This window comes from Mixophyes fleayi, chromosome 10, assembly GCF_038048845.1.
Source record: "Mixophyes fleayi isolate aMixFle1 chromosome 10, aMixFle1.hap1, whole genome shotgun sequence".
Taxonomy (NCBI): domain Eukaryota; kingdom Metazoa; phylum Chordata; class Amphibia; order Anura; family Limnodynastidae; genus Mixophyes; species Mixophyes fleayi.
This window is the reverse complement of record NC_134411.1, coordinates 58,014,325-58,027,115: the sequence shown is the minus strand read 5'-3', so window position 1 is coordinate 58,027,115 and position 12,791 is coordinate 58,014,325. Positions and strand designations below refer to the sequence as shown.

The following is a 12,791-nucleotide window of genomic DNA, read 5'->3' as shown; positions in this document are numbered from 1 at the left end:
ATGCCCATTGACACAGACCCGCGCCACTGGATGTGAATACAAAAGTTTAACCCATTTTATAAATTCCGGGCCCACTCCAAATCAGGACAATACCTCCCACAGGTATGGCCACTCCACCGAGTCAAACGCCTTGGCTGCGTCCAAGGACACCACAACTTCGCTCTCAGAAGAGGGTGACCGCACCTGCAGGAGAGTATACAGCCTTCTAAGATTGATAGACGTGGACTTGCCTGGCATAAATCCCATCTGATCCGGATGAATTAGTTCCAGCACCACTCTACTTAACCTCAAAGCCAGTAATTTTGCTAGAATCTTAACATCATTTGACAAAAGTGAAATCGGGCGGTAGGACTCAGGGTACAACAAATCTTTCCCTGACTTAGGCAGCACCACCACTATTGCCTCTGCCATTGAAGGGGAAAGAGCGCCAATCTCACCCAGCTCGCTGAATGTATCCAGCAACCTAGACACAAAAAAGGGCCGGTGTTTTTTATATAATTCAATTGGGATTCCATCTACTCCAGGGGCTTTACCATTAGGTAATGACATAATAGCTATATCAATCTCTTCAAGAGTAAAGGGTGAGTCGAAAAACTCCCTACTATCATCGGAGAGGACAGGAAGGGAGATACCATTCAAATACTGCTGTAACATATCCATGTCATATCTGACCTGTGACTTATATGTATTTGTGTAATATTTATGAAATACCTCAACAATATCAGGCATCAGATACTTCTTAACCCCACTGTCATCACAGATAACCGGTACTGCTGCATCTGCCCTCTCCGCCCTTGTCAGATAAGCCAGGAAGCTACCATTTCTATCGTCCTCTGCATATCGTACATGCTTAGAAAACAGAAATTTACATTTGGATTTCTCAAATACATACTCTACCCACTCTCTCTGGGCCAACTGCCATGTTCCCCTTGCAACCTCATTTTTGTCCACAATGTATTGTGCTTCTAAGGATTTACACTTTTTCTCTAATTTCTGTTCTTTTTGTCTGGACAACTTTTTAATTTCAGCTATGCCAGCAATTAATGTCCCCCTTAGGAAAGCCTTAAAAGTGTCCCAAACTATAGGTGGCCTTGCTGTTACCAGATTATCTACAAAGAAGCCTTCCCACTGTGTCACCAAGGTCGCTCCTGTACCCATCAAGGAGAGCCAGAAGGGATTTAATTTCCAAAAGGACTGGCCTCTATCAATTGCAAAATCAATAGATAGGCAGAGGGGCGAGTGGTCAGAAATTCCCCTAGCCCTATATTCCACGCTCCTTACCAGCGGTACCAGAGAGTGTGACAGCAGAGCCAGATCAATTATTGAAAATGCATTATGTGATGTAGAAAAGCAGGAGAATTGGACATCTTCTGAGTGCCTCAAACGCCATACATCTACTAACCCCATTTCCTCAACCAGAGCAGAAAAAGCCGACTTAGAGTTGCCAACTACAGCATTTTTCTCTCGCCATCTGTCCACCTCTCCATTTATCACATTATTAAAATCCCCTATACAAATGGCTGGAACATCTGGGAACAATGCCATGAATTCTCCACATTTCCTTAACACCTCACCATTATACGGTGGGGGTATATATACAGCTAACAGAATCACCGGAACCCAATTAATGACAGCCTTCATCAGTACAAACCTTCCCCCTGCATCCACTTGAATTTTTTCCAAGGAGAAGCAGAGACGTTTATGCACCAATATAGAGACCCCTCGAGAATTAGTCGTGTACGTAGAGTGGTATGCCCTACCTACCCATGCTTTTTTAAGGGCGAGTATTCTATCACCGTGTAGGTGAGTCTCCAATAGACAAACAATATCAGGATAATTTTTTCTAATTTGTCTTAGTACAAGAGAACGTTTCACAGCATTATTTAGGCCCCGCACATTCCAGGAGAGAATTTTCAGCTCCTTATCAGATGTACCAGAATACATATAATAGTAGTCCCTCTTATCTCACTACCCCGCATCCCACACCCCTGCAGAGCATACATTGACATACTTATAAGCACATATAATCCTTGTCTATATATTTGCGACCCACAACTTAAATAACTTTAATACTAAACCCATACCCCCACCCTGTATACTCCACCCAACTTAAGTATACCTTAAACCCTAACTAAAATTACCTTAAGATATTCAGCAGGCCAGCACACTACCAAAAAAGGTCACCCGCCAACCCGCAAAATACCAGAAGATAGAGGAAGGAAAAGGAAGGAAGGAAAAGGGGCGAATTGAGACAAGAGAGGAAAAGAACGGCCTTAAAGCCATGGGCTCTTCATTACATAATTTTTTATTTTTTTTTACAGTGGACCTTTCAATATTAGTTTGAAAATCACAGACCCCACCTGAGCGAAATACATTTTTTTTTTTGTACCACAGAAGAGAAATTACATTATGTATAGCAAATACCATGCATAATATCAATGACAAATCAGCAATGTCCAAAGGACTATCAGGAGAGACATAAAAAATTACTCATCCAGCATCAGCTAGGCGGTCCAACCAAATTGCAGCCTCTCGGGGAGTATCAAAAAAGGATGTACGGCCCTCCGAAACCACTCTCAACCGGGCAGGGAAAATCATGGCATATGGGATCTGTAAATCTCTCAATCTTCTCTTCACCGGAATGAATTGAGCCCTGTTCTTTTGTACATCCAGAGCGAAATCAGGATACATTGCTACTCGCTGACCATTGTATTCCACTGAACCTTTCTGCCTAGCCAAGCGTAGAATGGTATCTCGGTCACGATAGTGCAACAATTTGGCTATGAAGGTGCATGGGGGGCTCCAGGAGGGGGTGCTTGAGTTGGAATACGGTGGGCCCGCTCCACTGCGAATTGGGCTGTAAATGAATCTGTACCAAACAGTTGGATTAACCACTTTTCCAAGAAGGATTCTGGGGAGACACCTTCTGCCTTCTCGGGCAATCCAACCAACCGAATGTTGCTGCGACGCAAACGCCCCTCCATATCCGTAAGCTTTTGTTTAAACAGAGAGGCTTGCGACTCCAGACTCTCCAACCGGCCCGCAAACTGGTGCAGAAGTGTCCTCCAATGTAGACACACGTGTCTCCACTTCACCCACTCTCTCCCTGATTTTTTGCACGTCTTGCCGGAGAAGAGAGGTCCACCTGCACCTCTCCTATTTTATCCGTAACACGCTTTTCAGATGCCCCAATGGCCTGCAGGACCTGCTGTAATGTAACTTCAGGGTCCGCCAGTGGAGCCGACAAAGGGGGGGTAACGGGATGTGATGCATCTCCTGATCCAGAGGCTGTAGTGGAGGAGCGAGCAATGCGGTCCAATTTTCCCGCTGCGGTGGACTGGTTATGTTTGCCCATAATTTCACAGGAAAGATGGGATGATATTTATCCTATTATATGCAACCCTGTAACCTGTATAGCTTTATTTACATATAGGTGTACAGCTCAGATTGTATTGCTAGCAGTGCATTGCAGCCAGTTATCTTCACAGAGAAAGGTATATCTCCTCCAACAACACTGATAAGGATAATCAAATAAGTCCAGAGCCCAATTCAGTTACTCCTCACTTGTACAAGGATATAAATGTACCTGTATCAGATGGATATCACAGGCTGTGTTCACCTAGGCCAGTATGTGGTATTACAGAGGCGCTATGTCCCAGCAGTCATCAACTGCCACAAACTGCCACAGACTACCTGTAGTATTCCTCTACCTAGATGCTCAACTCTTTCTCTCCCAGTCTCGGGTAAAATGGCAAGAGCACTATCAAAACAGGTACACTATGTACAGCAACTATTCGGATGCACAGTTTTGGGTCCAAAAGTTTCTTTATTCCACTATAACGGAGATCAACAGGATATCTGGGATGGAGAGCTCGTAACTGTGCTTGCTACTCCATGCTCGTCCAGGCCACGCCCCTTAATTTTTACTTTTAGTGTTTCTGACAACAGGGAGAACATTAAAGGGGGGTTGTGAGAGCATGTAACAAGCGTGTGCGCATATGTACAAGGACCAAATGCGTGGGACGTACATGCACAATACATACAGTGCACGCGCCGTGATCGTCGTGTGCATAGACACACTGTAACTGCGCACAAACACATCGTCCATGTGTGTGGTGAATCACCACACACACGTCCCCCACGTTCTCTGCTGCCTGCCTGCCCCTGCACAATGAGCATACACTACACTACCGAAAAGATACACTACACTACAGAAAATGTACACTACACACTACACTACAGAAAAGGACTTGTCACGGTTCAGGAAATGGATCCTTCGGTTTGCCCAGATTTGCACTACTCAAGTAAGCAAGGTGTCAGGGAGACGGTATTCACCAGGAACCGCCGCAAGAAGGTTTGGCCTTTGCTGTGTCTATGCCGCAGGTCGCAGCCCCTACTAGGAGTAACAAGCGAAACATGCAAAGATGGTCAGCAATGACAGACAAAACGAAGAGAAGAGTAGTGGGGATCGGGAGGTACCATTGGAGAGATGGTAGCAAGTACACTATGAAATGTTAGTTCTGCAGTTGACAAGTTACCACTGGAAAGGCGGTGAAATACACAGAAGATTGTCAGTTCTGTGGACAACAGGTTACCACTGGGATGGCGCAGGGCCGGATTAAGGGGGGGCACAGGGGCAATTGCCCCTCTCCCCCCTCAGTCTAAAAAAAAGAGATGGCGTGCAGTGCAGAACGTGGCTTCCTAGGTGAGTCACACTTTCACTGTGTATATGCATGTGTATATGTATGTGTATGTGTGTATGTATGTATGTATGTATGTATATGTATGTGTGTGTATATATATATATATATATATATATATATATATTACAAGGGCACAGCTCATATATTAAGGTTACATGTAAAAAAATGTCATTTTGCCATTGGAAATCTGTGAGAGGGGGGGCATGGTGTTTGAGGGTCTACATCTTAAAACATATTAAAGCTATTAAACTGAAATGTGGCATGCGAATGGTGCTGCATGTGAAATTTCAGAAAAAAAGAATTAAAAATGACAATTTATGAACAATCTTTTTTCTGTTTTTTTTTTGGGAGAGTGTAACTCGGTTTACAGGGCGTTTAAAGACACGCGGTAAGTTTTGTTAGAAAGCTATTAGGCTGAGGAGTGCTTTTGAGAAAGTTACAGTTTGGTAAAACATGCCACATTTTAAAGATATGGGGATTTCAAAAAAGTTCATAACGTTGCACATGTCAGATAGAGTCTTGTGCTGGGTGTAGTATATGTGGCTTCACTTGGGAGCACAAATATGGCTGTGTGTTCCCCCGCATACCGATTTTGATTTGTAAATTACTGACAAATTAGAGATTTTTACTGGCTGTAGGTGGGCTGGTTAGTGTTTTGGGTCTGAGGGGCGGCACACTGTATAATTTTTAGGCCTGGCACTGCTTTTATTTCAAAGTTTATGCCTCAGTGCGATGCCAGAAGCGGCTGTTAGGGAATCCATGTTAAACCTCCCGCCCCTCAGTGACGTCAGTTAATTTATTCACTGCACTGAGCTAAGGGGCGGGAGATTTAAAACTGCTCTGTGGTTCCTGCGGTGAATTAAAAAAAAAACATGGGATCCCCCCTCTATTCATTTTTAACCCTAGTGCTGCCAGCCCACTGCTGGTTCCGTGAAAATCTGGGAAAAAATTTGCTTGGGGTCCCCCCGATTTTCACGGAACCAGCACTAGGTAAACCTGCCTGGGTTGGAGGCACTATAGCAGGGGGACACGCGGCAGGGGTCCCGCTGCCATAACGACTAACGACTAACCAACCCAGGCTGTTCAGCGCTGGGCTGGATTCCCTAGGGAGTGGGGTCCGCCGAAAAAAATGAGCGTGCGCTCCCCCCTAGGGACACCCAGCCCAGTGCTGATAGCACTAGGGCTCTTCCTATACCCCTGGGCAGTGGGTGTAGGGTAATAACACTGATATAAATGTAAAAAAACAAAAGGACGCAATTTGTTTTGTGGAACTACAAGTCCCAGCCAGCCAGGTTGCCCTAAATAGTGTGGGCAAGCCCTGATACCCACGGCTGGCTGGTACCTGTAGTTCCATAAAATAAAAGGTTTGCAAAATCACAGGACCCTCATTAAAACCACATCCATTTACTAAAAATAATAAACCCACAATAAAGACAGTAAACACCCTCAATGATACCATATATTTTTATTAAAAATAATAAATACCCTATACTCATCAATGAAGCTATCATCTCTCGTCAGCAGTTTTCAATTCAAAAATGGCTGTAAAAAAGTCCAAAATAAATTTGTATCCAAAGTCCATGCTTGAAAATGTCCAAATAAATTTGTATTTTCAAAAGTCCTGCTTGAAATCTATTCACTTCTTCTGCCCAGGGGGGGCCCATTGTTGCTTGAAGTCTTCCTTTCTTCAGCCAGGGGGTCCCATATTTGTAAGATCCACGAATCTTTTGGCTTGATTGAAGAAAAATAAAAAAGGGAGGAACCGCCGCAAACAGCTCCTACCTAGTAGGAGCTCCGATACGCAATAAGCTTAGCTCATTGCGCTAGGTCTATTTCTAGTATTAGAGGATTTTCCCACACGGGAAAATCCGTTAATACTATAAATAGAACTACCACGATGAGCTAAGCTCATTGCGCATCGGAGCTCCTACTGGGTAAATCCTCTAATACTAGAAATAGACCTAGCGCAATGAGCTAAGTTCACCTGCACCACCTACATTTATAAGTATGGGCATGGATCTCCATAAAGGGAGATATGTGGTGGCCATTTTGGTTAAGGGAAAATTTCAATTTCAAAATATTTGTGGAAGTTATTAAGCACAATAAATGTATGGTACTATATAACAGTAAAATTCATAAAGTTTGTGCCAGGGTAAATAAATATAAAGTGCATATATGTGGCAACTAGATTATACTTAGGTAAGTACATTGGGGCATTTCATTTAGTGATAAGACCAAAGTGTTACTAAATTAATTAACTCCAGATATAGATAAAATATGTTTGTTTTTTACACACAACATAATGAATGGACTTCATGCATATTGAACAGATAAAAGAATAAATACACTAATCTCTTAATACATATGAGTGCATAATTAAAACACAGATTGTTTATACCTGTACATATCAATTAGATGCACATGAATTATAAGACATTAAAGAAAAAGGGATTTTCAACCTCTCTGACCACACTCTTTCACAAGCAGAAATATCCATTCTTGGCAAAGGCCTCTCGTTTGCTCCAACACAGAAACCCAATAAATTTCAACTATATATTGACATTCATATGTTTACGTGAAAATTAACCCTTAAAAGACATTTTGCTAAAAAAGATCAGGCCATTATCTCAAATTTTGATAATAGATCTAAATCTGGTTTAAAACCTGTTTCAAAATTTTATCCCCTGGAATCTAAAAGTAGCTATATAGACGTGTTTCAGGAACTACTGATACAAGACCTTTGCAATCATCAACTTAATGATCTAACACATAAAAACTTAACCCAAAAAGAAAAAAATTGCCCTTAAAACCTTACAAGCCAATCAAAATGTTGCTATTGAACAAGCTGACAAGGGAGTGGGTATCGTTCTTATGAATAGATCTTACTACATCAAGGAAGCACAGAGACTTCTTGATGATAAAGTATCTTATACACTACTCAACCACTACCCAACAGATGAATTTGTATCCCTTTTAAGAGAAGTCTTACTAAAAGGGTTTTACAATAAATTATTAGATAAAGATGAATTCCAGTATCTCATGATCAATAATCCAATTATACCCATATTTTACTTTCTTCCAAAAATCCATAAAAATCTCGAAAACCCCCCGGACAGACCCATCAGAGCAGGCATAGATTCTCTCACGTCCCATATATCAGAATATGTGGCTATTTTCCTACATAAATATGTAAACAAACTTACATCCTATCTCAAAGACACGACGAGTGTTCTACAGATTTTTGAAACCTTTGAATGGAGACCTGAATACACGTGGGTCACAATAAACGTACAATCCTTATACACCTCCATCCAACACCAAAAAGGTGTAGAAACCTGCAAAAAATATTTAAATTCAGACCCTGATCTCAGCACAGAGCATAATAATTTTATTTGTGAATTGATGACATTCATCCTCACACATAATTATTTTAAATTTTTAGACAGTTTTTATCTTCAGACAGTAGGGACAACTATGGGTACTATTTTCGCACCCAGCTTCGCGAACCCTGTAATGTTAGGATGGGAACAACAATACACATATGACCCAAACCCATACTTAGTTAATATAGTCCTTTATAAAAGATATATCGATGATATCATACTCGTGTGGAACGGTAATATGGATAGCCTGAATCAATTCCTCTCTTATCTGAATATCAACGAATATAATCTCAATTTCACAGCTAAACTTGATACCTCACAAATTGAGTACCTAGACTTAATCTTGATGAACACAGGTAACACAGTCACTACCAAAAACTTCATCAAAACGGTAGACACAAATAGCTACTTACATTTTAAGAGTGGTCACCTAAAGAAATGGAAAACCAACATCCCCTTCTCGCAATTTCAAAGAATAAAAAGAAATTGTAGCAATGAGGAAAACTGTTTCGAACAATTGGAAATTTATGCAGACAGATTCAAAAAGAGAGGTTATACGGATAACTTGGTACAAGGAGCAATAGAAAAAACCAAAGCAACTAATAGACTGGACCTACTGAAATATTATGAAAAAGAGAATAAATAAGATGTGATTTCATTTATTACTCAATACAACAGTGGCGAGACAAAAATTAGATCCACCATCAATAAATATTGGAATATTCTTAAAAAAGATCCAATACTAAACAATATACTTCCGCATAAACCAGTTGTCATTTTCAAGAAAAACAAAAATGTAAAAGACATTTTAGCCCCGAGTATGCTTACTAATGAAAAAACAGTCACTAATGCACTCTCAGTCAGAAAAGGATTCTATAAATGCAGTCATTGCAATATCTGTAAATTTGCTAACCCACAAAAAAGAACCTTCAGTAACCACAACAATAGCAAAGAATACCAGACTAAATATTTCATTAATTGCCTTACCACCTCAGTGATCTATCTGCTTGAGTGCACTTGTGGCCTCAAATACGTGGGGAAAAAACCAAACGTTCATTAAAATTAAGAATGCAAGAGCATGTGTGAAATATCAAAATTAAAATAGAGAGTCACTCAGTGTCACGTCATTTCCTACATAAACATAACTCCAACCCAAGTGACCTCAAATTCAGAGCAATTGAACATGTTACACTAGGCCCAAGAGGTGGAGCTCTAGATAAAAAACTTTCAAAAAGAGAGATGTTCTGGATTTTTGAACTAGGGACCCTGACACCACAAGGCTTAAATGACAATTATGAAATAGCCTCTTTTCTTTAGATTCCGGAGAGTAGTTACTATTTTAACTAGATTTTATTTCTTTTTATATCATGTCCATTTTTGATATGTTCATTTTTGATATGTGTACCTTATTGTCCTTGGTTTTTATTATATTTATTTGTTATGGTATAACTGGATCTTATAATTCATGTGCATCTAATTGATATGTACAGTTATACACAATCTGTGTTTTAATTATGCACTCATATGTATTAAGAGATTAGTGTATTTATTCTTTTATCTGTTCAATATGCATGAAGTCCATTCATTATTTTGTGTGTAAAAAACAAACGTATTTTATCTATATCTGGAGTTGATTAATTTAGTAACACTTTGGTCTTATCACTAAATGAAATGCCCCAATGTACTTACCTAAGTATCATTTAGTTGCCACATATATGCACTTTATATTTATTTACCCTGGCACAAACCTTATGAATTTTACTGTTATATAGTACCATATATTTGTTGTGCTTAATAACTTCCACAAATACTTTGAAATTTAAATTTTCCCTTAACCAAAATGGCCACCGCATATCTCCCTTTATGGAGATCCATGCCCATACTTATAAATGTACTTTCTCTTAGCCTGAAAACACCCACTGTTCCTCTAGGGCATCCTCTAAAAAGCCCTTTCACCACTGCACAATAACGAATGTACTAATTACACCATAAGGTGTCATTTTTTTAAAAAAATAAATAAATGTAAAAACAAAATGGCGTCCGGCGGCGCACTGCGCATGCGCAGTGACATCATTTGCCCACGATTTTAGCGCAAAATGGCGCTACACACCCCTATATAAAGGGTATAGTTTTTAATGTCACCTAATTCCTCCTGATGAAGTTCAAACTGAACGAAACGCGTTGAGGCCCACAACTGTACTATCTGAGATCCTGTTTCACTGATCTACCCTGGGAATAACAAATTAAGATATCACCCTTTCCTGAGCTTTTGTATGGAGCCTATAGAGGTGGTTAACCTCTAGGGATATGACTACCAGTGATCGCGCCTGTATATTATACAGGTAAGCTTATATTTATTATCTTTATTGTGAGTTTGCATTCTATATTGTTAATCTGCTGAATAAATTGTTTGCAAAAATACTACACCATATGGCTTTCTTATATCTTTCCCACTATTAAGCGGTGATGCAGCAGTTATTAATAGAACATACTATATTTGCAACTTGTCTCTGCGAGCAAAGGAAATCACCATCTGGGATGACTGAGGACCCTATATACAGATAAGCTGTTATTTTACTTATTTCTGGTACGCACACTACTATACTATTAATCTGCACAGTGTCTCATCTGATTTGCTGATATATGCTGCTATATGCTGATATCCACCTGCATTACTACTTTTCTCGGGACTTTCTCGGGACTTTATGTTCTCTGGTCTCTCTGAGCTTACTGACTATATATACACAATTATCTGTCTTTACACCTGAAGGCGCCGTCCTTCCATAAGTTATCATTTTGATACCTTTTTCGGTCTAACCATCCGATATTGGAGACTTGGCTGCCACACATATTTGTGGAGGTGTTTTGTTTATGTTTTATCATTATTTATAACTCTGTATTTATTATCCATACATTGGGTAAAGCGCCAATCTGATATCGTGTTCTATTCCATTACTTCTATATATATAAATATCTTAGTAAAAACTGATGTAATTTCATCAGTGTTTCTTTTTTTTTTTAAATGTGTAGTATCAATACTATTTTCTGGGGCTAGCTGGGACGGGGAGCTGAGGGGCATATGTCCGCTGGGCCGGGCATAAAAAATACTATTTTGGGCTGGTCCCTGCACTGGCCTAAGTCTCTATTACTTGGTGGCTGGTCCCTCCTCCGAAACCAGCCACCTTCTATCATTGGCTGTGGATCCTTATGACCCCCCTTCCCCTTTGTGTGGCCTGCTATTGGTGTCACATGGGAGGTGCACCACGTGACAGGTGCCATCCCATTTGTGAAGAGAAACAAGGTCATACAGCGTGCGGAAAGCACAAAGTTAGTGGGGGTAGTATGTTAATATAATGTGTGTGTGAGGGGGGTAGTATGTTAATATAACGTGTGTGTGAGGGGGTAGTATGTTAAAATAATGTGTGAGGGAAGGGGGGTTCTTAATATAATGTGGGAGGGAATTTAATGGTGGATTGCAGGTGGATGCTAATTATTTAATGGGTGCTATTTTATTTGTGGGGTGATGGTGGGGCAATTTAATTTAATAGTGGAGGGTATCAAATTAAGATGGGATGATTGGACCTTTAAATTTAATGCTGGGGTGGTTTGGAGCTCACAAATAAATGTGGGGCTGTTTGGGGAAAATTAGGTATTTTAATGCCGTGGTTGTGGAAAATGGTTATATTTTTTAAATGTAAATGCCATTTAAGTTATTGATAGGGCTGTTTCGAGGGAGGGAAATATGTTTATATATTAAATGGGAATACTATTGATTTAATGCTGGGGCTGGTTGGAATTTTCTAAATTTCATGTACCCATTTTTTTTTTCTCCAAATAGGGCCTCCAACATTCTAGGATCCAGACAAGCAGCAACTGTGCTACAGACACCAGCAGCCACAGGTGGAGAAAGTTACAAGAACAGGTAGGAGAGAGCAGGACAGTGTGCCAACTGTCCTGAATCTGGTGGGGCAGTACTGAATTTGGGTGACTGTCTCGCGTAGTCAGGATTGGGTCCGACTACAAGGACAGTTGTAAGGTATGTCCTGCTTCACACTGTACTGCTCGTAAAGGCAGAGCTGCGTGCACCGAACAGTAGTGCACACAGCATTGCCTGTGTGTTTGTCTAAAATGATAACCATGTTACATCATAGGAGCTCCCCTGCCTAAAGTGCCCCGGGCCCCCCAGAGCCTTAATCCATCTCTGGGATGGCGGCAAGTACACCGTGGAGTGTCAGTTCTGTAATCAGCAAGTTACCACTGGAATGGTGGTGAGGTACACAGTAGAGTATTAGCTCTGCGGACAACAGGTTACCACTGTGATAGCGGAAAGTACACTGTGCCCCCCAGAGCCTTAATCCATCTCTGGGATGGCGGCAAGTACACTGTGGAGTGTCAGTGCTGTAATCAGCAGGTTATCAATGGAATGATGGTGAAGAACTCAGTAGAGTGTCAGCTCTGCGGACAACAGATACCACTGGAATGGCGACGAGTACACTATGGAGTGTCAGCTCTGTAGTCAGCAGGAGAAGAGAAGATCCCAGTGGGGCTCATCAAAATAAATACCTCATTATACATAGGGATCAGGGCATTAATGAACTAGAGCAGAGTTTAGGATTAGCTATGTGCTAACAGATGGCTAGTTCAACAAAGCTGCACCAACATACATCTCCTCTCTTGTCTCAAAATATCTCCCAACTCGGCAACT

At 40.8% G+C, this 12,791-nt stretch overlaps 1 protein-coding gene across 1 annotated transcript in view; it reads right to left on the bottom strand.

Annotated features, from left to right (window-relative positions):
- The window catches only part of CARMIL2 (capping protein regulator and myosin 1 linker 2), a 1,059,949-nt gene that overhangs the window by 13,421 nt on the left and 1,033,737 nt on the right, over positions 1-12,791 (bottom strand). The window lies entirely within an intron of this gene.